The sequence below is a fragment of the Bactrocera neohumeralis genome, chromosome 2, assembly GCF_024586455.1.
Source record: "Bactrocera neohumeralis isolate Rockhampton chromosome 2, APGP_CSIRO_Bneo_wtdbg2-racon-allhic-juicebox.fasta_v2, whole genome shotgun sequence".
NCBI lineage: Eukaryota > Metazoa > Arthropoda > Insecta > Diptera > Tephritidae > Bactrocera > Bactrocera neohumeralis.
The window spans coordinates 85,392,337-85,418,137 of record NC_065919.1 but is presented as its reverse complement, the minus strand read 5'-3'; the positions used below and the strand labels follow the sequence as shown (position 1 = coordinate 85,418,137).

The 25,801-nt window shown below is 38.6% G+C and overlaps 1 protein-coding gene across 1 annotated transcript in view; it reads left to right on the top strand.

The window, feature by feature from the left end:
• LOC126751710 (polypyrimidine tract-binding protein 1) overlaps positions 1-25,801 on the top strand; it is a 523,263-nt gene that overhangs the window by 63,331 nt on the left and 434,131 nt on the right. The window contains exon 4 of the mRNA XM_050462189.1: positions 2,709-2,733. The gene's annotated coding sequence lies outside the window, so the exon portion shown is untranslated. The remainder of the gene's footprint in view (positions 1-2,708; positions 2,734-25,801) is intronic.

Here is a 25,801-nt window from a genome sequence, read left to right as displayed (position 1 = left end):
TGCACGTTGGTTCTATGGCCAAATGGCGCATTTAATTAACCTGGCCCGGACAGATGGTCAGAGGCGACGAAGCAAGTTAATCACTTACCACAAGCCCAGTCAATACCGCCGAACACACCTCACTTACGCCTCCAACAAATCAATGACAATGCCCCAACTAAATCGAATGAAGATGAATTGGGCAAGACAGTTGCATTATTGTTCAATGCAAATCACTGTATGTACAGACGCACAATTGCACCATAAACGCACAAACTTACTTACATATGTACACACATTAATAATGTAATTGTATTGGCAAGTAGCAGGCCTATATATTTACACACACATTCAGAAACAAATTCATATGTATGTGTATGCGTATTGGCTGTATTTTGTATGACAAATGAATACCGACTTGTGGTCTGGTCGCCGCCACCACCTACCTCCTCACCTGCCTGCCTGCCACCAAAAGTCTTTGCTGTCAATGTAATTGGATTGGTAAATGCGTTGAAGTAATGAAGTTCGTCTGTTGCGACTGTTTGAGTCAACCGGCGTTGTGGATTACATCAATTAATCAACAAATCCTCGCATTCGCTCAATATTAAGTCCGTTTTGTCAATTTCGATATTCGAGAACTTTATTGAAATGGATGAGACAGCAGTGCTCGAGGGGATTGCTTATTTGTTAGGGCGAGGGGGAAAGCAAGTGCTTAATTGCATATAATTTAGGAGAAGTATATGATTGTATAATATTACATGTACGAGTTTTAACTAATTGCCAAAATAAATTCGTTCCTAGAAATATGAATTAGATGAAAACTGTCTTAGAAATATAAGAAATATTTATTTATAAATTTGTGCTATAAACATGCTGAAGTTGGAAATGCAACATTAACGATATTACTGAAATAATGCAACATTAACATGGTATTATTGAAATAATTAAACGTGAAAGAATATTATATTATTTGTGGTAGAAATGTTTGCTACAATGCAAAAGGTTTACTCTGAGCTTGGGAATAACTTCAGGTCTTCCAAGCTTTTTCCTTCCTATCAGCTTTAACCCTCTCATTTTAAACTTTTAAAAAACATTTACATTTGAATGGCAATAAATCACAGGTGATTCAAGTAGAGGTACTTTCTCCAAAAGCCTTTTTTGGAAAGACACTCGTGACCTATGTCAAGCCCTCTTGTTGTTCTGGTTCAGTATTGTTTTGCATTCCACTATGGAAAGACTTAGGCCTAAACAAGGTTACTAATCATTCAAGTTTATTACGAAAGTTCACGTTCTGAATTTCTAAACTTATGGTCAACATAATCGGCTTACTGAGCGTACTATTCGCTACACCATCACCCACTTGGAAACCCAGCATTCGTTATTCGAGAAGATTCGACCGAATAGACCACATCCAGCTCGCAGTGAAGAAAATATAGCTGATGTAGCTGAGAGTGCACGCGAAGACCGTGGAGAGTGGATCCCGCACCGTTCGCAGCAACTCGGCAAGACATATGGAACGACTTGGCGTATTTTACGTCGAGATCTTAAATCGAAAGTGTACAAAATATACCTTGTGCAAGAACTGAAGCCGCTCGACCTTCCCAAGCATCTTCGACATCGCTTTGCTCTACGCGATCTAGAAAAGTTAAAAGTAGATCCGACGTGTTCGAGCCAAATTTTATTCAGCGCTGAAACCCATTTCTGGCTCAATGAGTATGTAAACAAGCGAAATTTCCGCATTTGAGACGAAAAGCAACCTGATGTGGTTGAAGAGCTGCCATTTCATGCAGTGAAAACAGCGGTTTGGTGTGGTTTGTGAGCCAGTGGAATCATCGGCTTATATTTCTTCAAAAATGATACCGATGAGAACATTACCGTCAATGGTGACCGTTATCGCGCCATTATAACTGACTATTTGATGCCTGAAATTGAAGCTCGTGATCTCGGTTTATTTGGTTTCAACCAGAGGTCGCCATTTCCCACATATCGCATTAATCAATAGATTTATTAAGAGAACCCCTCGGCGAGCAGATAATTTCACGATTTGGGGCGGTCGATTGCCCATCAAGATCGTGTGATTTCACACCGTTAGACTTTTTCCTGTGGGGATATGTATATGGTGTAAAGTGTATGTGGATCTTCCCGCTTCGTTTCAGGCCTTGGAGAAAATATCACGCGTGTGATTCGCCAGTTACCAGTCGAAATGCTCGAATGAGTCATCGAAAATTGAACTCAACCATGGAACATTTGAGACGTAGCCGCGGCCAAGATTTGAAAGAGATAATCTTCAAACAATAAGTGCCAAAAATATTCCTTCTAATGATAATATAGTTGAAGATTCCGTGTTTTTTTCTTTAAAAAAGTAGGGAGCTTCAAAATAGATTACGCTTTGTAATATGGTAATATGTTGGATATGAATTTAAGAAATAAAATTAGAAACGATTCGGATGTCTTGAAAACATGAAATTTCTTGAAAAATTGAAGAATATGTTATAGTTTTTTCTGGAATTTTAGCTCAAAATTGTCAGTTATAAAATTTCAAATTTTGTTACTTTTAATAAACGATCAAATTGGAAAAAAGGTCTAGTATTTAATAAATCTATGTAACCCATATAATTCTATAATATTATTCATTATATTTTTTAAACAACTTGTAATTATATTTATTATTTGTAATTGCAGTCTAGCTATTTCAGGAAAAATACTAATTTTATTGAATTTACTTGCAGCCTAAAACAACTTTATTACTCGCGGGTAAGTTAAAATTCAAATTAACTATTTTCACTTTCTTTCGATGTTTTCACAGTTACTTTAAATAGTTTTATTCAAACAATATTTTTTTCCAAGCAAAGTGAATGTTTCAATTATATGTTTGGAAAGATGGAACTGCATACAAATTGTCTTAATATAAATATATCTGAACATATGAGTTTCGACAACTGAATGATTAAATTTATATACTTATGTTATGCCTAAATAACTGTTTGCATCATATTTGTTTACACAACAGAAATAGGAACTAACACATAAAATTTGCATCAAATTTGTTTTAAGTTGCTTTTGGCTTTACCAACATCCAACTAAATTTTCCAATGTCTATGTTAACATACTGAGCCTGATATATACATATGTAATCACTATAAAAAACGATGTGTTTCCAAAAGTTTCGTTGATGGATTTTGAAAGTTGTTGCTAAGGTGCTGGAAAGTAAGACTTCTATATAAAGTATGATTTTCTTGGTAGAGATCAAAGTGACAAAGGCATCAATAATTGGAATGATGGCATACTGTATACAACATTAGTCTAAGACACACACAAAACCATTTTTTTTAGAAAAAGGTCATTGTGGTTCTCAGTTTTAAATTCTAGTTTGAAATCTACAAAAACTTTTATACACAGCACGCACATGCAACATGTTTTCAAAGTACAGCAATCTTTTAACAGACTCTACGGCCTCACTATAGATAACTCTTGCAGTGTCTCATACCGTGGGGCCCATATGCTTACAGCATAGTCTTGCCAATGTGGGACAAGTGCAGAAGAGATGCTCCATTGTTGCCAGTTATTATTTCGATCATATCGTTTATATTGAGTGCCAGTAAAAATGAAATTGCTTGATCTGGCAACACTTTCCCCTGATTTCCTGTTTCCCAAGACACTTTTGGCCGATATGCCATACAAGGTTACTGCCTTGATTGATGTTTGGCTGTCTATGTAAATTTTGATTCTAGAACAGCCTGCAGATGTATTAGAGGCCAGCTCCGCGAATTCCGCAATAGCAAAGACCTCAGCTTGAAATATACTGCAGTGGTCCGGTAACTTAATGCCTAATTCTGGACACTGTATCTCCGCATCAACAGCATCCACCATTTTCAAGCTATCCGTATAGTTGTTTAGAGTGTTGGGCGAAGCTAACATGCTTTTACGCCAACCATCTTTTTCTATGCTTACTTTGAATCTTCACACTCTGGAAAGTGCACACTGATTATGTCTTCTAATGAGTCCATCCTCCGTCCGAGTTGTTTGTCCGCTCTTACGAATTAGACCGGACGTGGCGTGGCTTTTGGATAATAGTGTCCTGAGTCTCGCCACCTCATTGGTCTTTTCAAAGCTTTGTCCTGCGCATCAACTTTTTTTTAGTCCATTAGAAGATCTTTATATTCGTGGCCCAGTTGAAACATTCCCGTACTCTGTGTCTGCGAGACCCAAGCTCCTTGTTTCACCAAGCATGTGTAGTGAAGAGCTGCATTAAGGGCATTCGTAAATACACTAACACCCTTTTCAAGCCGCAATACATAAATTCTATAAGATGTTATATTCTCCAGTCTCCGGATGCTTATTTGTCATTCGTTTACCTCTTAACCACAAAATTTACTTCATTTCAAAATTATTTAAATGTTTGACAGAATGTGTGTAATTTTGTGTTTCCGTGCAGACTCACTTTCTTCGCAGATCACACCACAAATGTTCTTCTGTTGTTGTAAAATAACCACAACAAACAAATTGCCCGTAACGCATTAATTCCTTCAACACACAGTCCTTACCGTTGTTTCATGTTCTTGTGGACGATTTACGCCCAAATTAATTGCATTGACCCATTCCACTGGGGAATGAGCGACCGAAAAGAGACCGCCAAAACGACAGAGCAATCTTTCAGGCGGCCATAGACCACAGACGACCCATTCCCGCCTTTGGCTCAATTAATCTTGAGGGCACGTTTTATGGCACTCGGGCAACGCAACAATTACGACGGCAATCACTTGGCCCAGTTTACTAGTGTATGGCGGGCTTAATTGAATTTTCATTGCCATTATGAGGCTATTGCCGCATTGTGTTGCCGCGCACAGCAACAGCAACAGCACGCCACACGCCACTCGATGCGGCGCTGCCACTAATAATCACCGTCCTCAAGATTGTTGTGCGCTGTGATTGCTTTCAATATGGACCGCGCTAGTTGCTACTACTAAGTGGTAAGCGCTGCAGCTGAAGTCCGCTTTATTATGCCGTTATAAATCACAACATGTTGCATATTGCTTATGCGAATGTGGCGCTCAAATTCCGCATGCCAGCGTTGCGTAGCTGTGTTGGTGAGCGCAAACGCTCGCAATTACACAGACTAAGCGCGGCGGCTGAAGCGCAACAGCCAAGAGCGTTTGTTCGGCATTTATGCAAATTGGCCTTAAAATGTGGCACACATCCAACGCTGCTGTGGCATGCACATTTTTGCCATTTTTATTCGGCTACAAATTTTTTATGCGCATTTGATAGTGTCGAAAATTTACTGCCAACGCGCCCCACGGCGGACGCGCGCGAATTTCGTAAATCTTTTCGCCTGCCGCACGGCGCGTTTGTGCAACTTCATTATTATGCCCATTGTGCGCTCGCGCTTGAACGGCGCTGCCCGTTAAACCCAGGCAAATTTCTTTATTTATTTTTATTTTTATTTCTATTTTATAGAATCTGTTATACAGACTTACCGAAATGCTCCAAATTTTCTCGGCAAATTGGGTTTTATTATTATTGTGCGCCAAGTGCGCGCTGCTGTTACCCTTCAGCGGTGTGTATGTGTGTGTGTATAGGTGGGTGCGTCTTATGCTTTCCGTGCAGGCATTGATTTCCTATAATTTGTATGAATCTTTTTGTGCTTGTGTGTGTGTGCGCGCGCCTGCTTTTGTGCCTGTAATAACCCTTTTGGCTTTGCATATTTATATTCATGCTTGCCTTTATGTTTACGCTGCGTCCAATTACCGAAAATTACGTCTCTTCTTTGGTCCTGCTTAGCGGCGCTGCGCACCTTGCCACGTTCGACATGCAACGGTGGTTGCCTCAGCGCCATTGTGCCCCAACGCCTGGCACTTTCGCTTTCATCTCCGGCAAACGCTCGTCATATTCGCTTCTTCACAATTCGCCGCTTTTGTTATCTCCAATTTCATTATTTCTTATTATTATATTTTCCATTTGTGCTACTTATTCAATTTTCATAAAAATCCACCGAACTTTTTCATTCAATTGTTATGCGCTCACAATGCAATCGAATTCGGCATGGAAATTTCCTAATACGCCTTCCGAGAGACAGGAAATAAAAAGGGGAGCAAATATGATAAATAAATAATATGCGTATTTTACGCGCCAAAAGCCCAACTAAATAGTAGCTGCCTTCGACTGCCAGCCAATTTAAGACACCCTCGGCTCTCAGTGCGAACCATATGTAAATATTTAGCCATGTGTGTGAACTAAATATGCTCGGCATATGCATGGAAATGTGAGCATATTGTCTACATACACACACATACATTACTATAGTATTTGGTTGTGAATAAGCTTGATTCTGCCTTGTTAGCCAATTACTTACTTGCATAATTCTTACATTTGTTATTCTTCTTCGCACAAAAACCAAACCAGCCGGCTTTCATTACAACAAAAGATATTTTTTAACAAAAGGTTTATATTCAATCCTTTTCTTGTTAACTAGTTAGCCTAAGAATATAGAGCCTATAAGTAAATTTAGCAAGTGTTTGGCAAGTCAACCGCTCAGCTTGGGTATACCGCAGGTTTCTTTTCATATCATTAGTAAATGTGGAAATTATGTCACTATTTTTGAAGAACCAATGGTTATTTATAACTTCTTTTTTTAGGTTCTATGCCCTCATTTGCAGGTACTCGGTTGACTCACTTGCAGCGAGTTGATTCACTAATCAGGCGATATCTGTTCATTTCAGTTGTTAATCGATTCGCCAAGTATTGGAGGGTAGCAAATCGCACAAACTGTACCTATTTGATATTGCGGTGAGCTCTCTCTGCTAAGCTGACATAAACGGGCAACCCTTGTAGTGAAACCCTGCGCTAACATATCTTCTAGCGTGAAGAAGTCTTCTATCGCCATCGAATACGTTTTAGTAACACCTTTTGCTTTTATTCCTTATTTCTCCTTTCTTATTTTAATTTTAGAATATAAACAGTTTGAAATCTTTAAAAGAATGTAATCTTAGCTAAAACTAGTTCTGTGAAGGAAATGTCAGGTAAGCTTCCAAGTCAAAGTTCGAAATATGTTTTTTGTAATGAATAAAGTACCGAATTATAATAACCGAAATATAAGCGATACACGGCTAAAATAAACTTTTCTGAACATTGCAAGCTTTTACCGAAAATTCTGCGGAAAACAAGATTCTCTTTATGTAAAATATGTAGCTTTATGAGGGTGTATCATCCTGAGATGAGTTGTCGGAGAACATAAGGCGATATATTTATTACTCTAGATACAAAAGATTAGATGTCTTCCTATAATAAAAATGTACATTGATTGAAAGAAGATCTCTATGAACCTGTCCACCTTTGTTGACTGCATTCTAAATTGTTGAGAAAACTTAGCAGTCAGAAACTTATGTGATATTATTCTTCTTCTTCTTAATTGGCGTAGACACCGCTTACGCGATTATAGGCTCTTAGGCTACCCAGGGGATACTTGGTCAAAGACCGGAAGTAGTGAGCTGCTTGAGCCATGCGTAAAAGAATCGTTTCTGGCCACTCCCAAGTGAATGGCGATCAGAGAACTTTCCTCACTTGCGTGAACTTCTACACATGACTCCATCCTCCTCTGTGATATTATCACCCGTTATAAAATGAGCGAAAAAAACTCTCAACTTAGAAAAAAAATTGAAATAAAGTATTTTCCAACCGTGGCAACATAAGTTCCATTACGTTTTTGGGCTGGATTTCCTGAATTTTGAATTGTGAATGCTTCAAATTTTTTGAAAAGTTGTAAAGTGTGCTAAAATGAGTTTCAGCAGTAGCTGTACATATCGCCGTTCCTCCATTACAATCTGGAGAAAAGCCAATATACTTTTCCGTTAAAATACTTCAAAAAGTGAAGGTAAGAAATTTTCGTAATATGCATTTTCGTAATTTCTGAGTGTTACTTAACCAACTTCGAGAAACTTAGAACATTTTCGAGTTTGTGTTGTTACTTTAGTGAATATTCTTTCGGCGCACTTTCACAAGAAAGAGAGCAGTGTCAAAGTCTGTAGTCATGCGGAATAAAACTTGATAAAGCAATAAGTGAAGAAGATTGGATATATAATATAAACACTAGGTTGAAATACTCTGAGAAATATACGTTTTTTTTTTTGATTGATTTAGTGTATTTTCTATGGAAAATTTTTACAGGCCTTGGCCCAGTTTTTAATGTTAATATTTTTTTCAGTCCTTAAAAAAATTAATAGTTAAAAAAAAACACCCTAATAAAAACGTTATCATCCGAGAATACTATGTACAGTGAGTTCGACAAATAACGTTTATGGAAAAACTGGAAACATAGATGAGTAGTTTGGAAGATTGAAAAATCATGTGACATCTAAAAGAGAGGACAATATCATTGTTCATCTTTCGAAGAAGAAAACAGTTCTCAGTCTAAGAGAAGCTTAAGAAAATGTGTTTAAAAAGGGATTAGATATATCTCTAAATACAAAATGGCACAAACTTCAGAGATCTGGCTTCAAACGAAGCAGTATTATATTCAAACTCCTTCATTCAAAAGCACATAATGAAAAAGGGTTGCATTTGGAGCAGGAAAACATCAACCGCGATTGGAGCAATGTAATATTACAAATGAGTCAACTTCAGTATTATTCAATCTCTTGAGATATGTTTGGCTACATTTACTTCAATGAAATGTTAAGCATCCCCAAAAGGTGCATTTTTATGAATGCTTCTCTACGCAAGTATTTAGGCTTTTGAGATGCTTCACGGAAAAGCTGAACGCCGCTAAAATGACAAAATTTAATAAAAACTGTTTACTGAAGTAAGCTCAAATATTTTAGGGCAAAATATAAAGATTTGGATTCAATAAGAAGAGAAAGATCCGAAGCATAGGAGCATACTCAATGAAAACAAGAAAATATTATTACTTGGGATGACAATCACAGTCACCAGACGTCAATCAATGCAGAAGGTTTGGTCTTTAATGAAAGACAAAATATTAAGAAAACTTTTAACGCCTACAAAATATTTCATTACGCTATCTCAACATATCTGGAGATCGCTTCTATATAGCTATAATAGACAACGCGGAAGATTGGAGTATTAAATAGACGTCGACTATAGAAAATACAGTATTTTCTATAACTGCAACATTTTTACCAATAAACCTAGTTACAATTTGGAAAACGACAATGCCATAATTTTGGCAAACCACAACTATTTTCAGAAATTTTTTTTTTATGCTCTTTGTTTCTGCATGCATTTAAAGCAACTTGTTTTTGAAAAGAATATAATTATGTTTTGCCTCCATTTGCCAAATATGCATATTCGTAAAATATCGGGGTTTCCAATAGAGATGATATGATTTTTATGTAGTATCGTTTCGGCCATTTTTAATATGTCATGTCTGTATTTTTTTTTTTCATTTTATTCAGTAATATTTAAAATTTCATGAAGGAAAGGTATACGCAGGGACAACATTTGCAAATTATTAAATTTTTCATCAAAATAATCGTTCTCAAATTGTAACTCGTCCACTTGTGCCCGCTATTTCGAAAAAATACATTCCATACCATAAACGTCGGGAATTTAGTGACAACTTGAAAATGATATTTTTTTAAGAAAATAATTTTTTTCGTCGAGGTTCACTTTTATCTGTATGGTGCGGTAAATAAACAAAACTGTCGATTCTGATGCGACGAAAATCCACAAATTATTCATGAACAACCGTTACATTCACCTAACTTGACAGATTGGTGTGGTTTTTGGTCTGCTGGGATCATCGGTCCGTACTTCTTTCGAAGTGAAGCTGGTGACGCCGTTACTATCAATGGAGAATGTATAGATGGATGATAACCATTTTTTATGGTCGCAATTGGAAGAAGTTGTTCTTGACAATATCTAAACGAACCGACGTGCCACACATCACGTGCAATAACCGAATTATTGCGAGAAGAGTTGGGAGATTCGTTTATTTCAAGAAACTCTGACATTGAATGACCTCCAAGAAGTTGTGATTCAACACTATTCGACTGTTTCGTGTCGGGTTACTTGAAGTTATTGGTCTTTAGCAATAAATCAGATTCATTCCAAGCTTTAGAAGTCAATATTGAAAATGCTATTCATGACATACGACTTGATTTAGTGGAAAAAGTACTCGAAAATTTGGTTTAGCGAATTCGTTTCTGCAAAAGAAGTCGTGGAGGCCATTTGAATGCTGTTATAACTTAATTCTATCGATTGTGCTTCACACTTAATAAAAAACATTTGAATTTCCTAAACAATTGTTCCTTTTCGCTGGTGGGCGCCAGTTGGAGATAACAAGTGTAGCTAGGTCCTTATTCACCTGGTCTTTCCAATGGAAGACTTTCAAAAATTAAGTCCAGCGGGTATTATGGTTTTGTCGTCGGATCAAATTCAGAGCTTAGTGTTTTTAGCCATTGCGGAAATAGATCGAAAACTCCAAACAAATCTACATCGTCCATGCCTCTGTACCATATAATAGGACGGGAATGATGAGTGACTTGTGGAGTTAGGGCTTAGTTCGTCGAGAGAGGACTTACATCTCAAATGCCAACATATTAGACAACTGTTGCCAAGAGTTATACATCGTATTCCGAGGCTGTCAATGCTGGTACCATAATAATATTAGCGACTTTGAACGACTGTCAACAGTGACGTGGGAACCAAATCGGGAATGCGACGATTGTTTGTTTGATGACAGGAGATATTCACTACCAGACCCATTTGCTTCGCAATTTGTGTGTTTGTTTTAAAGAAATCGTATCACTTTAATTGAAAAATCCTATCTTTACAGTTAACATTATATTAATTTTCTATTACATATGTGTAGGTATATTTTTTAATCTCACATATGTACAAGCAAACAAATCGACAAATATTTTAATATTATATTTTAGAAGAATACCACGCTTTGGGTTTATACGTAAAAAAGACTGGCAAAAACACATAAAATATTCAACTACCATTTAACAAATATTAAAAGAATTTTTAATAAAAACATTTTTCGCAAAATAAAATAGCTCAATGTAATGCAAGAACGGAAGGCAAATGTAAAAATTTTAGGCTTAAAATGAATTTGCAAAATTTTTATAATAAAATATGTGTAAATAGATATGCATGTGTGTGTGTGTGTGTGTGATGTATTCGCTATTGTATATGTGTGTAATAAAGTACTTTCCTGCCATAATTAAAATGTGTTTGTGTTTGCCGAATGAAATATTTATGGCAATGTTGACTTTGAATTGTGTAGTTAATTGATTAATACACAAACAAAAACGTATAAACGAAATTTGATGCATTAGGTTTAAAGCGCAGCAATTGGAAAAGTGTAATAAATGCGTTACATAACTTTTTCTCGACAAGAATTTCGTTAATTGGGATCACATAGCCGCAAAATAATCAAAAAATAAATGTTTACATTCGAAATTTATGAAGCAGTGAGGCGCTAATGGCATAAAGAGCAACAGCGATTTACCAATTACCACCTATAACGGTAGCTGATAACCGGTATTTTTTCGATTTTGAAAACCTAACCGTATCCGGCATCCTAAAAATGTCCGCCAAATGCAACGCGCTCAACTAAAAGCTGTGCAACAATATCGCTGTGTTGGTATAAGTAAGCCTGCCGCATACTTATTGTTGTTTTTGTTGTTGTTATAAGCAGCACACATCTGCTTTTATATGCAGCGCATATGCGTTAGCACGACTTGAGTGGCACGAGCAGCAAGTATCCTAGTAACTGCGCTTTGCATCCACCGTTGCTGTTGCCGTTGCCGTTGCGGCTGTAATTAATTAGACTCGAAGGCATTTCGAAAACTGAAATGCACTACCAGCACTAATTGAACATGAAATGAAATCCTGTACGACTTGATTTGTCTAGCAGCGTTTTGATGTTATGAGGCGAACGCACGCTCACACGCACACACACACAATCCCTGATTCATACACAGCAATGATTTCGTGCTGCAGTTTATTCGCACGTAAAGGTTGCATTACAGACATTTGTATGCGTGTGTATGTGTGTGAGTGCACCGACTATGAGTGATGGCTAACGGCTCTATTCACTCTGACACCCATTCAATTAAGCAAGCACAGACGTAGATACATTTCTATAATTCTTTATAGTAAATGGATTGTGATGGATCATGATTTTTTCTAATAATATGCACATATATGTGTATGTATGTGTATGTATGAATGCATTTTGCTGCTGTAATTCAATATTTTTCATAACAATTACCATTTGATTACTTTGATTTCATATTATTTCTTTTAATTTACACAATTTGGAATGAGTGCTAAAAAAATTAATAAAAAAGTATGTGTAAATGCTGGCAAAACTATGGAGAGATTTTGAATTCAAACTTTTTTATATCATCAGTTCAGTGGTCTGTCCAAACAGTATTCTAAGGTAATTTAACGAGGTTGCTTGCGCACTAAATTCTTTAAATGATTTCATAGTTGTACTTCTATCGTTCTCCTTCTTCGTATGGCAATTGGAAATTCCAAGCGAAGACAGGTCATTTTCTACCTGGTCTTACCAACGGAGTGCAGGTCGTCTTCTCCGTCTGATTCCCCCGGCGGGTACTGCGTCGAATAAAAATGACCTAGTCAGAGTTGCCACTGTTTCTCAATTCCCTGAACTATATCAATGTCATCATATAACTTATAAAGCTCATCGTTCTATCGAATGCGATATTTGCCAATGCGCAAAGGACCATAAATCTTCCGCAGAACCTTTCTCTTGAAAACTCGTAACGTCGACTCATCAGGAGTTGTCATTGTCCATGCCTCTGCACCATATAGCAGAACGGGAATGATGAGTGCCTTATAGAGTTTGGTTTTTGTTCGTCGAGAGAGTACTGTACTTCTCAATTGCCTACTCAATCCGAAGTAGCACCTGTTGGCAAGTGTTATTCTGCGTTGGATTTCGAGGCTGGCGTTCTTGTTGGTGTTAATTCTGGTCCCAAGATAGATGAAATCATCTACGAATTGGGAACCAAGTCGCGAATGCGAGAACTGTTCGGTTGATGACAGAAGATATTTCGCCTTGCCCTCGTTCATTACCCGACCCATTTACTTTGCTTCCTTATCCATTCTGAAGAAAGCAGAGCTAACGGTGCGGGTGTTGAGACCAATGAATTGGCGTTCGTCAACAGCTGTACACTCTTATTGAAGATTGTACTTGCTCAATTAAGCTCTGCAGCTCGAATTATTTTCTGCAGCAGTAAATTGAGGAAGTCGCACGATAGGGAGCCGCCTTGTCTGAAATCTCGTTTGGTATCGAACGGCTCGGAGAGGTCTTTCGCGATCCTGACGGAGCTTTTGGTGTTGCTCAACGTCAGTTTATACAGCCGCATTAGTTTTTCGGGGATACCAAATGCACACATAAAGACAGCTCCTTTTCTTGCTGGCAAAGGAAGCTTTAAAACCGAAGAAGAGGCGGTGTGTGTCGATCCTCTTTTCACGGATCTTTTCTAAGATTTGACGCATGGTGAATATCTAGCCAGTTGTTGATTTTCCAGGCCTGAAGCCACAACGATAAGCTCCAATCAGTTTGTTGACGGTATGCTTTAACCTTTCACGTTCGATAGAACCTTATATGCGACTGTAGTTGGCGCAGATTGTTGGATCTCCCTTTTTGTGGATTCGGCAACAATCGGACCATATTCTACAAAGAAGCTGATGCATGCTCCTTATCAGTTCTTCGCCGCCGTGGTAGAATAGCTCAGCCGACAATCAATCGGTCTCCGCCGCTTTGTTGTTCTTCAGACGGGTGAACTATTCGAACTTCTTCTTTGTCGAGCAATAGAACGTCTGTTTCATCGTCATCGATTGGGAAATCGGGTTCGCCTTCTTCTGGCATTTTTGGTAGAATTTTCGAGCATTACCCTTGTTGGCCAGCTTGTCAAGCTCTTCATACTCACTCATTTCGGCTTCTCTCTTTTTCTATCCGCAAATGCGTCTCGCTTCCCTCTTCAACTGTCTGTATCTTTCCAATCCCGCACGTGTTGTGGTCGACGGTGCGAGGTAAGCAGTCTGTTTTCTCTCCGCTGCGACACGGCACTGCTCCTCTTACCAGCTGCTCTTTTGCTTTTTCCGAAAACCAATGGTTTCGGTTGCAGCTGTACGTAAGGAGCTTGAAATGCCGTTTTACAGTTCCTTTATACCGAGTTGTTGACGAGGGCTCTCAGAGAGTACAAAATCGCTCGGCTGTCTGTTGTGATTGCAGCTTCTCGACGTTGAACCTTCCTTGTGTTTGTTGACGTGCGTTTTTTGGGGTGCGAATCATGGCTGCAACAAGATAGTAGTGCGAGCAGATGTTTGTAGCCCGGAGCGTACACACGTCTAGAACAATGGAGACGTGTCTTCCGTCTATCACAACATGATCGATAAGGTTGGTGGCTTTTCCTTCCAGAGTCAGCCAGGTAACTTTATGTATTTTTTCTTATGCTGGAATCTAGTATTACAGAAAACCAAATACAAAAGGTATGATATAAAGTAGTAGGAGTGGTAACAGGTCACTGTCTAATGGGCAGACATGTCAGCAGACTGGGAACACCTTACAATGACTGTTGGCAGGAGGTAGAAGTAGAGTAGACTATAAAATCAAAACTTTGTATTGGAAAATAATTGCAACTATCCTTCGAGAGTTTTTTGTCGATGTTTCAGAAACACACAGATAAACCTTATATATTGACGAATTTTATTAAAAGCATAGGATGGTTCAGAGAGGAAAGAGATTTTAGTACTGCTGGTTTCACAATTGGCCCCCTAAAGGCCTAGTTATAACCTAACCAACCTAATACAAAGCATAAGGTATTTAATTTTAGAAGTCACGTACAATTAGCTGATAAAAATTTAAGTGGTCTTCATGCCACTAAGCCTTCTAGCTTCAATATCATCAGAATGATCAGGATGTCGAACATTTTTTTAAGCCTTTTCGGCTTACTCGTGAAGTTTTTGTCCGCCCCATTGTGAATAGCAAAAGTCAACGAGCGCAAAAAGCTAGCTAACGGTTTATGTTAATTACCCAACGGGCTGTGCTTGACTACTTGACGCATTGCCAGCGAAGTGAACACTTTCCAAATGGCGGTGAAACTAATGAATTCACACGCACACTCATGCGCGCAACTGTGCAGAGGCAACAACAATGTAAATACAATGTTAAAGCAGTGAAATGCGTGAAATTAATTAAAAGGCTGCCAAACAAAGTTACGAGTTTACAACAACAACACGCGCAATTATCAACACTACAAATGCAAGAGGTGCAATAATAACATTACAATAACAACATTGTTTGCTATAGTGCCGCTGCAACAACAACAGCAATGTCAGCGCAGGCGGTGTCTGATGAGAACTTGATCGCTGAAGTTGAAATTTCGCTATTTTGGAAAACTTCACTTGGCTTTCAAGCGTCAAACAACAAAAATGGCGGCTACTGCAGGAGCGTTTCGCAAACTAAAAAGTGTTAATTAATGCGTGTGAAATGCGCGTGCATGTGATATGCGTGCATTTATGTAAATATATGTATGTACATAGTATGTTAATGCAACGACGGCGTCTGGTTTGCTTTGCAGTTTGTCAGCCGACCATTCTGCTTAATGCACACATATACAAGGAGTTACAAGTATTGAGTAAACGAATATAAAAGCACCGTTACGGCGCAATGCTAATAATTCAGGTTAAAGATTTGCAAGCTACTGAACGAAATATTTTAAATATAGCATACGATATTTAATGGGCGCAATGCTGATAATTTTTTTTTTTCAGGTTAAAGCTTTGCAAAAGCTACTGAAGAAATATTTAAAATGAATATCAGCGAAATTTTTGTATATTTAACCAGTAGATCTAACAAATTACATTTATTGAATATTATGAAAAATGATAAATGACATTCCATATTTTTGTTAAAAAAAATCTAAATTACCAATAGTTTCGTTCATCTAACGGTTGCATTGTTCACCTAAAACTAAGCGAGATCTCGAGCTCTATATGTTATATATATATATGAACAGGATTACGAGAATTGAAATCCAGATGACTATCTTCCTGTTCGTCCGTGCATGCTGTAACTTGAGTAAAAATTTCGATTTCTTGATGAAACTTCGTATGCGGGTTCCTTAGTTCAAAAGAAATTACCAGTTCGTAGATAGACATAATCGAATAACTGCCACACCCACAGAACAGCATTAACCGGCAACCTGTTGGCTAAAAATTTTGAAAAATGGGTGGTTCCGCATCAAAGCACTGGAGAAAAAAAGTTTAATGCACATAGGATAGATGTACCCAAAGTGGGTCTCTGGTACTACGACATAGATGAACACCTTTAGTTGTTCACAAACATGGGGGTATCATAAGCACGAGTTAAATTTGAGAAAGCAACCAAAGGAATGGTGTAAAAGACGGTAGGGTTAAACATCAAACATCATCCCTCGTCAAAAAAACGAAGAAGATCTTCCGGGATGGAAACCCCTAAAACATTTGATTGCAGGGAGTTGGAGGTGTCTATAGAGGTCAAATGTATATTAGACTCAACCTTACGGTGGAAAAGGCATGTGGAAATAACACTGTCCAGAGCCACCAAAGCACAGATGATATGCAGGCGCCGAGCCGTTAGATCCTAGGCTGCAAGGTATCATCAGGTGGATATATACCAAGATCGTAAGGCCTATTGTCACTAATGGAGCGGATGCTTGGGCAACGCAGTCTTCGGTAGGTCTTCAAGTGCGCTTCAGGGACAATGCGCACTTGCCCAACCGCAGCACTTATTAAAGTCATGCTGGAGCTCACAACGTTCCATCTAGTGATCAAACAGGCAGCGAAGCAGAGGAATATGACAAAGGGAGGACAATTTCGTCTCAACAAATGAAGACCTGATGAGAAGACACTCCACTGGGCCTTCTTGCAAGAGACGCAGTAAAGAGAGTGATTCCATACTCTACCTACTACTGAGGGGCAGCACCATTCAGTGTTTCACTTTTTCCACTGACGACTCGAAAACACTGAAAGCTGGCATTGCGGGACCGTATACCAAGCTATCCATACCAATTGGATGTTTTCCGAATATCTTTCAAGCAGAAGTTTTTGCTATAAGTCAGTGTGTAGAAATTAATTTCCAACGCAACTATCGCAACCACCACATCGTTATACTCACCGATATGTAGTCAAGCGGCACTAACAGCGATTTTAGCTTATGAGTTCAAATTGCTATTAGTGGAGAAGTGTATAGGAAGGCTGGACCGTTTATCAGTTTGCAACCGTGTCCACCTGATCTGGGTGTCATGGCATAAAAAGCCGGAAACGAGCTGGCTGACGCTGTACGACGGCTTCCATGATGATAGGGGCCAGAACCATGCAATTTGGTGGGGTCCCAGAACATAAAAGAGTTGTTCTTCATGAGGGGGTAAGTGGAGAGAAAACGGTAGTAGACAACAGGAATGCGCCACGCCAAGTTGCTATTGGGAGGTTATAACCTAGAAAAATTTAGAGATATGATCAACCTCCCCAGAGACAAATTCCGTCTCCTTGTCTTGCTCTATACTGGGCACTGCAGAATGCACAAAAATTTTTCCAACATGGGCATAGCCTCTTGTGCAAACTGCCGGTTTTGAGACATGGAACCAGAAACTATAGAACACCTGATCCTAGATTGCCCAGCAATTTGTAGAAGCAGGCTCAAGGCTTTTGGATCCATCTGCGTGGACAGGGATCACAACATCTCCATCACGCCCAGCAAGCTCCTCCTCCTATCGGGCTTTCGGGCTATCGATAATATCGATTTTGAAATTTGTTTGAAAAACGTGTGGCTCCAAGAGTTCACTTCTCACATCTATAGCGAATATAGAAAAAGGATCAGTTTCTACTGCTTCATTGTTCAACTTGAGTGGTTCCGGAAAATACGATGAATATTGAACCAATTTGAAGCCCAAATGAATAATTATTTTATGATTGACGGGAGATATTTATGAGAGAAATATATGTACGATCTCTATATTTAATTCCAGTGTCTTCTCATAGAACCGATAGAAGCTTTTCTACTATACTGTAAGCTTTCATTTGCATATACCCAGATAGACACAATGAAAACAGAACGCATGTCCGCAAATTAGACGAATCTACAGGCCTTAAGTACTCATCAATCCAGCGACCATTAATACATTCCCAACGCCACGTAGCACAGGTAACCCCAGAGGACCATAACAATGGCTGCGCTTCATTACCGCAAAGAGAAAACGCGGCGAATCGCCGGTGGTAATGGCCAAATTATTGCATTTAATTTTAATAAAAAAGCACTTCTTATTGCCGGACCCACGCCGAATGAAAAGCGGCAGCAACGATGCTTAATCAAAGAAGAATGAAATGAAATGACGAAATGAGGGATGTTGGGAGGGCGGTCGGTGGAAGGGACCGAAGGCGAGCACAATACAAACAGTCGCTGACATCCTGTCGCATGGTTGACCTACCGACCAGCCAGGCGTGCTGGACCTGAGGCGCGCAATTACTTGCCACATTTTACAAGCCCTGCCTACAAACACACACACACTCACTCAGAGACGTACATAAGTAGACTTTAATGCATGTATTTATGCTTCTTTTACTTTCCGCATTTGTTGCAATCGCAGACGCTCGAGGCACGCACAGCAAAGGACACATGCGGTCGATGTAAACAAACAAGAGTGGAGCGGAATACAAAAACAAATAAACAGGCGCAGCAAGTGTAATAAAGTAAAAAAGTAATGAAATAAAATATAAGCAATAACGGTGTATTTTATCTGCGATTTTTTTATTCAAATTTGAATGTTGAAACGAATGGGAGACAAGCGCAAGAAAGCATGTGACTGTTTGCTTAGCGGCTGTGTACAATAACAGCAACAATAGACACTAGTTATGGACACCCCATCCCACCTCCGTCGTGCGCCTTTGATGGCTGATGAGTAATGGTCAAACGGAAATGGATGCGCATATCCGGTGGCATTTAGATACGCACGTTGGACAACAACAACGCAGGTGGCGTGCACACATACACACACACACAAACAAAGTACTTTCCTTCAAATTTGTGGCAATTGAAGATTCTACCCTCGTACAGCGTCGTGTGGCCGGTGAGGTGAGGGGGCAAGATAGATTGCCACAAATGGTTGCGAGCCATTACCCATCAAACGAAAATTGTGTGCTAACTACGCAACAACAGCAACAAGCACAAGCGCATATGCAATGAAATACTAATAAACAATTGCAAATGTGCGCAATAATCGCTCGAACTGGAAGGCAAGGCATTAATTCAATTAGAAAATCTTAAAAGCGCACATTAAGTAAATGTGTTCATATTTTATTGTTGGCGAAAAATGCCACAAATGTGCGCCCATAAGTATGCAATCAAAGCGGTAGTTTAAGCGTAAGACTCTCTTCATTTCATCGCTGAAAAAAAACCACATGCAGTTGCTGTACAAATCATCGTTTTCAGTGTTGCCACATGAAAATTTGTAAAAAGTTGCAAATGAAATTTGTAAAAAGAAAGAAAAAACAGTTTTCAAGTAAACTTAGGGGGATTTAAAAGCCAGATTTTCGAGCGTTTTTTGACAATTGATAAATAAAAACTCTGTTACTTTCATAATCAATTTATCATTTGTTTATTTATATTTGAAAATACCCAAAAAGAAAGTACGAAAAAAATATTTTTTTCATTGAATTATGCATCCTTGAAGTAAATGGGAAAAAGGCTGTGTCCCCATCTGAAAAACAAAACAATGATGGATTAGTACCAAAGTCGTTATCTAAAGAAGCCGCAAATCAGTAAGTAATTTTAATTTTTTTTTTATATGACGGCTTGAAGGTCGACTTTTTGGATTTTTTTTTAAAGAGCGGCTACTCAAAATTAAAGGTCGACTTTTTACTCTTTTTTAATTTTGTCAGATTTTTTTTTAATTTTAAAATTAAAATTTTTTGTTGCTTTATTTGTTAGAGAGATATTTAAAGATTTTTTATGGCACAAAACGGCTATAACTTCGGAAATAATTTGAATTTTGAAGAACTCCTTTCAAAGAGATATTTTTGAATATCTAAATTATCGAATTATGAAAAAACAGATTTTTACATTTTTTAAAATTTCTAGACTAGAATAACACCTTAAGGCGCATACCTTGTGTGAAAGCCCCGTCGATGGAACATAAAAATACTTTTATACTGGAAGATATTGACTATGCAATGAACTACGATCGAAAAAAGTCAAAATTTAACAGTGTGAATCAAAAACTAGTTGTGATAATCGTAAAATTTAGGTATAGTACTTTTAAGGGGTTACATGGGTATACGGGTTTCAAAAAGCCGATTTTTTTTATTGTCTTATTAATTTCTACAACACCTCTAGAATACTATCCTAAATTTTCAAGTTGATCAGAGTAATAGTTTCGGAGATACAGTCTCGAGATATTGTGCGCTCGAGACTAGCTAGTCCAAAAGCAACTTTTTTCTCGATACTGTTTTTTTAAGTCGGTTGGCAAGATTTCTCGAGAACTACAAAACCGATCTTCATGAAATTTTACATAAGTTTGAGATACAATTCTTAAAGACTTGGACGAAGGATTGTTTTTCGATTGCAACTATTTCAAAAAAAAATTTCTCGAAATTTTAAATATTTTTTTTTCAAATTTTTTTCCAAAAAATTCAGAATTTCTTTTTTAATAGGATATGCTTGTAACAATAAAAAATTAAATATTTTATTATAATATAATAATAATATTTAATATTTATTATAATAAAATATTTAATTTATTTATATGAGAAAAAAATTGTTGAAAAAAGGCTGTTTTTTAACCGAGGAAACCCATGTAACTCCTTAAGAAGATAGTCCCGATATAATTTTGAACCAAAACCTCAGAAAATAATAATTTTACAAAGAATTAACAATTTGTATATTGCAAAAAAACCAAGTTACGCAATGTCCACTTTGATGGGAGCCATATTCCGAATTGTTATTAAAAATGGCCACATTTTACAACGAAACCCAATGATGTGCTATACATTTTTTCATTATTAGAATTTTAGAGGATATGCGTCACACCTAGATATCAGAAAGTCAAACAGTTGAGCAGCCAATGCATGCAACTTGAGGCATGGTTCTAAAGAGTACAAAGGGATAAATTATAATACAAAGTCTTCCAACTGAACCCCTTAATATATCGTGGGATAGCTCTCTGTGCTTAAATTTACCGAAACTTTTTCTATATCTCCAAAACATAAGTACTGAATTTCATCTGTGGCAACACTGTACTTGCAGACACTCATATGCACGTGTATTTGATTTGCACAATTACCAGCATATTAATAGGCGCTATAATTTCAATTGTTTTTACAACATACTTGCAGAAAACGTAAAACCTCATAACTGCCGACAATTCCGACATGAGTAACAAACGCCACTCAGTGCCACAATAAACACATAACCAGCCAATAAATGCGCGACGAATGCATTCGCACAAACAATCGTAAATTCTTCCCAGAAGCAACTAAACATACACACACACACGCGCACATGTGCTGAGTACTTGTACTTAAATTACGTAAATAATTCATTTTCAAATTCATTGTGACTCTTTATGTCTTAATTTTCCAATCGTTTTCACTTAACTTCTGCTTAAGCGTTCGTTACCTTGTCGTCGGTTTGCGCTGTCGCGGCCATAAAACTGGCGAATTAAAAATTTCAGCGAAATTCTGGCTGAAAGCAGACGCCAGCGCAGGGAGTGAAGGGAGTGGCAAAAAGTGTGTGAAGCAGCAGAAGTTAAGAAGCGCCGCTTTGACTTTGTTAAACTCGTTACAGCAGTGTCGCAATAAATGTCAGATCAGCTGTCGTAAACGTCAAATGGCGCTGGAAAAAATTGTTCAATTGTTGCTTTTTGCAGAATTCGTAAAATATTTGTTCACTTTGTTGCAAAAAAGTTTCATTTAGTCATTGTAATCACTTACTGGTTATATTGATTAATAAGCGCGGACTTGTCGATATACAGGGTCTACCAATAAGAACGAGGTGATGTTAAAGCTCAAAATTTGGTTAAATTTGGTCGAAATGGATTATTTTTTTATGCAGATAAAATTTTTTGCCATTTAAGATTTGAACAAAGCGTCGGCCAAATGACCACCAATTCTCAGAGGCGTTTGCAAATCTCCTTCCATTTACGCCAATTTTCGATGACCCGGGCAGCCCTTCGGCTTGAAATTCGGCTATAGTGCGAGCTTACCGGAAATGGAAATCGTCCGCGCCGATTTCATCAAATACCGGGAAAAAAGGTCGGTCAGCATCGTGTTATAACGCTAGCTGATGTTGGTAACGGCATTTGCCCGATGATGCCGCCATACCGCAATTCGCACCTGAGCATCCAAAATGGGAATCAAATGAGAAGACCGTCTTTTGCGCGAAGAACTCTTTCAGTGGCCTTCGAAGAACGTGAATTTTTGTAAATTTCTTTCTGAACAGACTGACAAAGTTTTAGCCAAATCCGCAAACAAATATAGCCGCCATGAGCTCTTGAGCTCATAAAATCACGTCATCCCTATTGGTAGACGATATATATGTACATATGTAGGTTAGTCTTCAGAAAATGTCCAAATTGTATGACAAGTCGTAAAGGTTTTTGATTACATGCAAAATCCATTGCCATATCTTATTCGCGCCTACTTGGTGCAAAAATCTGGGTTTTTTCGAAAATCTGCGCTTTTTCGAAAATTCATTCCCAGTTTATTGTTCATATTCTTTTATATATTCGACATCAAGCGAGGAGTCAACCAGCCATGGTCAGCGGTCCTCATATATATCTGCCACTTAACGGGAATAAGTCTTCTTCAAGAAACTAGTTTATAGATGCTTATTTTTTGCAGAACGGCTCCAGGAATGGATTCAACCTGAAATGTGAGTTTGGCTGATTTTAAAAACTGCCTTCAATTTTCTTCTTCTTCATTGACGTATAAACCGCTTATGCGGTTATAGCCGAGTTTACAACAGGACACCAGTTGTTCTTCCTTTTCACTGATAGGTTCCGTTTAGAGATCCTAAGTGTAGTCAGGTCCTTCTCCACCCGATCTTACCAACGGCGTGGAGGTCTTCCTCTGCTTCCCCCGACGTTTCAGCGTCGGATACTCTCAGAGTTGAAGTATTTTTATCCATTTGAACGACAAGATCTAGCTAGCGTAGCCGCTGTCTCTTAATTCGCTGATCTTTGTCAATGCCGTCGTATTTCTCGTACAGTTCATTGTTAGATCGACTGCGGTATTCGCTGTTGCCAATGCGCGAAGGACCATAAATCTTCCGCAGAAACTTTCTCTCGAAAACTCGTAACGTCAGATGTTGTTATCATCCATGTATCTGCACCATATAGCAGAACTTGGATGATGAGTGTCTTGTAAAATTTAGTCTTTCTTCGCCGAGAGAGAACTTTACTTCTCAATTTCTTACTTAGATCGAAGTAGCACCTGTTGGCAAAAGTTATTTTGCGTTGGATTTCGAGGCTGACGTTGTTGTTAGTGTTAATACTTGTTCCAAGACAAACGAAATTATCTACGACTTCGAAGTTATGACTGTCAACAGTGACGTGGGAGCCTAATCGCGAATGCGACGACGCCTTTGCTTCGCTTCTTTGCCCAACTTGGAGAAAGCAAAACTAACGGTGCGGTTGTTTTGGCCAATGATATAGATGTCATGGGCGTATTCCGAAGAAAACATAGATCATAAATTGGTTACTTCTGCTCAAATAAGTGAAGGGTATTAAAATATTCACCAAACGTCATATGGGTTATAACATTGCAAAGGGTAAAAACAGTCCAGCACGTATATTATTTATGATCAATTACTGAAGAAAACCTCAGTATATGTCAATGTAAAAATTGTAGTTAAAAAAGGAGTAACTATTTTTAAATGATCTCTCTGCATAGCAAAGCTGCTCCTTAAACTCGACTAAACATTTGCAGATGGTTGTAAGACTGGGATTCAGCAAAGCTAAAGCCATAGCGGACTTAAGCATCCATGTGTACATTCACACAACCGAACCCAAGCTTTCATAATTTGTTGTTGCAAATATTGAGTTGGTCGCTTTGCCTAGCAAGTTTATTTTCGTCATTTTCCACCGACCAAATATTTATTTGAATACATTTGATCAAAATTCAGTGCACACAAGGAACACAATAACAACAAAAACAACAAGACCTAAGCACTGCCACACATCAGCATCATATTAATTCACACGAATGCACTTCGTTTGCCCGGATCAGCTTCACCCCCTGCCCCTTCTTTGTGTCGCTGCTTTGGCTCACTGGCCCATTTGCAGCTTACACGCTCGCAGCTTGCAGCTAAATCGCAGCCATGCATGCAAATTTCCATTTGCACACACACATACACGAACACAAAGTGATGCGTTGAACCAGCATAAAGCAGCGTCGTCGGGTGGCAACCCTCGCAGCGCTCTGAGCTATGCTTTGCCGGGGCTGGTGGGCGCTGCGTCAGTGTGTGTGTGTGCGCTGCTGTTGTTGATGTGATGTCGTCTGTTGTGGCATTTGATGTGATGATGCGCTAATGTTGCATGTGGACGCACGCTTTTGCTGTTTCGCCCTTTTCACTGCACACATTTGCACATTTGCGTTTGTTTTTGTTGCTGTTGTTGCCCTTGCCGGTTCGCTGTGCGCTGATTTGTTGCTTGTAAAATGTCCGAATTAATTTACATATCAATTTTCGTCAGTTCACTGGCTCGCTGCTGCGTTCACTGGAGTTAACGTGAGTGCCAACAACAACCACGTCAATGTTGTCATCAACGCATGTACCCACACATATGTAAATATGTATGTGTATGTGCATCTCACATGCGGGAACTTTCAATGACATGTGGCCGAATTCGCAGAATCCAATAATTGAAATGTTGCCCTAAGCGCCTTCCGGTGCCACATGTTGCGGACACAATTAGGTAAAGCAAATTCATTTACAAAAACTCGATTTTTTAATCTTTTTCCATTTTTGAATACTCAAGAGCTTTTTTCATACTACAATGTTTCACTTAAAACTCTGAGGGTTAATTCGTGCTTCAAGCGACTTCGGTTATTCCTGGCACATCACCTTGGGCGGTGACAATATTGCGTGTTTGTAGGTCGAATTTTAAATATAATTTTGTAGGAGTACCTGTAAATGTATCGGTTCACTTTTGATGGCATAAATAACACAATTTTGCATTTGTTCCTGCAGGTAACGTGAGGTTAGGTCGTAGGGCCAACTTTTGCATCAAAGTCAATGCAGGATCCCACTAGATCAGCTGTGAATGCTACTCCTCTGTGATTCCCAAAAGTCTTACATATTTAACAGCAGATCCTTTTAGATCGACGAAGCTTTTTGAGCTTACCACACATTTGTTAAGACGGCTAATATCAATCCCAGTCACTTGGCCAGGTTCGTCGAAAGAGTGTGAACAGAGTTGTTTATATCTCGACCTGGCAAAATCTGGTCAGCTGAGAAGGAAATGTCCAAAGATTTCTTCTCGCCTTCCTTCATACAGCTTTGGCGATTTTATCCGACGAGGTTTGTAGCCTCAACACAAGATATCTTGCCTTTTGGATAATGTACAGTCAGAGTACCTATTACTAAAGAGGTGAGATGCACCTTACTAAAAGCACGTAGTTCAGAAAACCTGTTCATTTTCACTTTAGGCCAGAACGATCACGCAGCCGCCCAAGTCCTAATTGTTGATCATCGCTTCGAAAGTTTACGGGAGATCTATAGATGCAACCCTCAAGCACAAGAAAACAGCCTAGTACCAACTTGTTCCCAATATGAAGAAAGCACGAAGCTTGA